The sequence below is a fragment of the Salvia splendens genome, chromosome 14 (assembly GCF_004379255.2).
Source record: "Salvia splendens isolate huo1 chromosome 14, SspV2, whole genome shotgun sequence".
Lineage (NCBI taxonomy): Eukaryota > Viridiplantae > Streptophyta > Magnoliopsida > Lamiales > Lamiaceae > Salvia > Salvia splendens.
The window spans coordinates 16562060-16565706 of NC_056045.1; the positions used below are offsets into that span (position 1 = coordinate 16562060).

The following is a 3647-nucleotide window of genomic DNA, read 5'->3' on the forward strand; positions in this document are numbered from 1 at the left end:
TGAATTCTACTTTCTTATTAAAAATAAAACGTTTTCCTTTTGAGTTGTTCTATTAAAAATAAAACGTTTCCTAAAACGAAAACGACTACTTTTACATCTTTCTTACTTTACTCTCTCTTCATTAACTAACAAAACAACACTACATAAAATCTCGCGCCGAAAAGAAAACGTTTCCTATTTATTGGGATGAAGAGAGTATTAGTTTTATAATGAAATGTGAGTGAAATAAATTTATTAGAATGTGAGGTCCATTACAAAACGTTGTAAAAAATTAAATGAGACATTTATTGGTGGACGGGCAAAAATGCAAAATGGGTCATTATGTAGTAGAATTATCTAGTTATATATAGAATTCTATACATATACATTATCTTATAAAATATCTAGATTTTTAAATATAAAATAATATAGCAGATAATCCTAGATTATGAGAGGAATGCCTATATAGATGGGCAATGGCGGATATATAATTTCAACTTTGTTGGATCCAAATTATTATTAACTGTAGTCAGGTATTTTTCGATATTCACCTTACGGAAACTATTTTTGATATAAGTGGTATGAATTTACAAAATATATAGATGGATAATGAATGACAATCTATATCAATTTGTTTAGAGAAGTGACTATCGATCATATGAAGTAAATGTGTAATCCAACTCTAATGAAAAAATCAGAGAAAAATAACAAATAATAAACTCGGCCAAGTTACCCACTTGCCTTCCCAGATTGCCCAAGTTGTCATTTAGTTTGATTGTTACTGCCATATGAATAGAAATCCACAAACGGCTACATCTTTAACCTTTGTGGCTTAGCTATGAGCAGGAAGATTTTTTTCAGTCTGTGGTTGCACTTTCAACCACTGAGGCAGAATACATGGCTTTATCGAAGACTGGCTAAGAGGATGATTGAATAATTTGAATAAAATAGGACTGTGAAAGTGTTTTGTGTGATAGCAATAGTGCTCTGTCTGACCAAGCATCAGGTTTTTCATTAGAGAACCAAACACATAGATGGACAAAGTGAAAAAGAGAAGTGAAGGTGGACAAAGTCATCACAAATGAAAATGTTGCTTACTAAAGCAATTCCTGCATCCAAGTTTAAGTACTGCTTGCAGTGGCAAAGCCACGTTGTGGCCAGGGGGCCTTGGTCCCCCATCAATTTTTTATTAACCTATACATTATATATAGTATATGGTTATGTGTGAATTCATTGGCCTAGTTGGTTAGCAACCGCGTCTCTTGTCTGAATGTCCTGAGTTTGATTCCCTTTGGTGACAGTTTTCCTCTTTTGTTTTCTCTACCGTGTATTTATACAATTTTTTCCTCTTTTGTTTTCTCTACTATGTATTTATACAATTTTTTCCCCACTTTTTTCTATTTATTTAATTTCTCTACTTTGTACTTATACAATGTTTTTCCCTCTTCTTTCTAATTATGCATCTGTTTTTATTCTTTTTTTGTTTATGCAGTATAATGTGTATATTTTAGTTTTCTTTGTTTTCTATTTTTTGGAAGATAATTTCTATTTGTTCTCTTTTATACCACTAATTATGCTAAGTTTAATTCTTTGTCATTTCGTAATTATTTTCTTCCATTATTATAATCATAATAAAAAAATATAAAATTAATTATTGTATTCTATTTGTTAGAAATTATATTTTCGGTTATATTTTCTATGGTGACATTTAAACTTCATAAAAAAATTCATTTCCATCCTTTACACTTACGTAAAAATTGAAAATATTAAATAATCGAGCTTTTGACGTCATTAACATAAAAAAAATCTTATAACCATTAACAATAATTTAGGCCACCCGTCGTAAAACTTATGGCTTTGCCACTAACTACTTGGAGCTAGTAAGTTTGTGTGCATAGTAAGATTAGTGTGCGATGGAAGGAGTTTGCCTAATTTGATTTGATCACCTAAGGTGGAGAATTTTTTAGAATGTGGCTGAATAAATTAGATGGAAATGAGTTGAGGACTGAGTTGGAGATGAGATGTTGGCTTAAGCTTATGAGTATCCACAATAGGGAGCCGCTGCTCCCGGGCAGGGGCTTGGCTGGGCCGCGGCGCGGGAGGGGAGTGGGACCATAGGCGCGCCGAGTAGTTGGCGCGGACTCGGCTCTTGGGCGCGGGCCGCGGCGCCCTATTGCAGCGGCCGAGAGCCGCGGCTCTGACCAACTTTTTTTTAATATTTTCAAAAATTTTCTATAAATACTACTCCCTCCGTCCCCCAAATTTTGTCACAGTTTGACCGGCCACGGGTTTTAAGAAATGTAATGGAAAGTGGGTTGAAAAAGTTGGTAGGATTTTATTATGATAAACAAAACACCCTCAAAAAAATGGCATTTGCTGCTTGAATTGCGACGAGCACACGGTATTCTTTAAAGGCGAAAGAATAGTTCGCTATGTGCTCGACGCGCAGCTGCGTTGAAAAAGTTGGTAGGATGTGGGTCCTACTTTTAAAGTATTAGTTTTATAATAAAATATGAGTGAGAATAAGTTAGTGGAATGTGGGGTCCACTACCAAAAATAGTAAAAAGTGAAATGTGAAAAATTTTATGGGACGGATGGAAATGGAAAAATGTGACAAAATTTCAGTGACGGAGGGAGTACATTTTACAAATTTTCGTTATATAATTTTCCTCTTTCTATAATACAACGAAGATTTGGTTTTAAATTTTTTAAAATAAATTATGCATTTTTTTTCTAATTATTATAGTCCAATAATTTTTATTCTAATTAAATTAAAATATACCAACAATCGAAAAAATAATTAGATTTGTGGTTGTGGCTTGTCCACTATTAGGGTGGACAAGTTTTTTTGTGGCCCTGGACAAGTTTTTGTGGCTTGGGCTTGGGCATGAGCTAACTATTGTGAACACTCTAAGGGAGTAATGAACTAGGAAGTGACCGCTCATGCATTAGTTATAACCGCTTTTGCACCGTTAAGCTAACAGCTTGAATGTGGAGTCCGAACCAGAGCCACACATTCATATACTCCCTCCGTCCCGGTCTAAGCGAGACGTTTTTATTTTGGCACAAGAATTTAGGTTCCGGTGTTTAGTGAATTAAATTATTAATAGTAAAGTAAGAAAGAGAAAGAGAGAAAAAAGTAAGAGAGAGGATAAAGTAAGAAAGAGAAAAAGGGAACAAAGTAACATAGATGAATGAGTTGATTGTTACCAAAAAAAGGAAACGTCTCACTTAGGTTGGGACGTACCAAAAAGGAAAATGTCTTGCTGATACGCTCGGATTTTACACTATTTTAAGGCCATTATTTGGTCCGTTTTGTTAAAGTCGCATTACATGTCCACATTTTGCATATTTTATCTATTTTGGTATTTTGACGTGTTTTGTGAGAAATGTGTAAAATAGAGCACAAAAAGATAGCTAAAAGTCAAAGTTGGAAATATGAAATTTTTAAGACGTCCAGCAATCCGATGCAACACAGCCAGCGACCGCTGGCCGATCTCGACCGTTGATTAGATAGCGGTCCGCTCTGGAAAAAAATTGTGCTGAAACGAAGAACACGCCCAGCGACTACTGGGGTGTACGCATCGACCGCTCTAGAAGTTCCAGTAGCTACGGGATGATTGCCAGCGACCGCTGAACCCAGGTGCAGCGACCGCTGATCAAGAGAC

The 3647-nt window shown here is 35.2% G+C and overlaps 1 pseudogene; it reads right to left on the minus strand.

The window, feature by feature from the left end:
* Nucleotides 1-2317: 2317 nt before the first annotated feature.
* LOC121766200 lies at nucleotides 2318-2430 on the minus strand (annotated as a pseudogene).
* Nucleotides 2431-3647: the final 1217 nt, after the last annotated feature.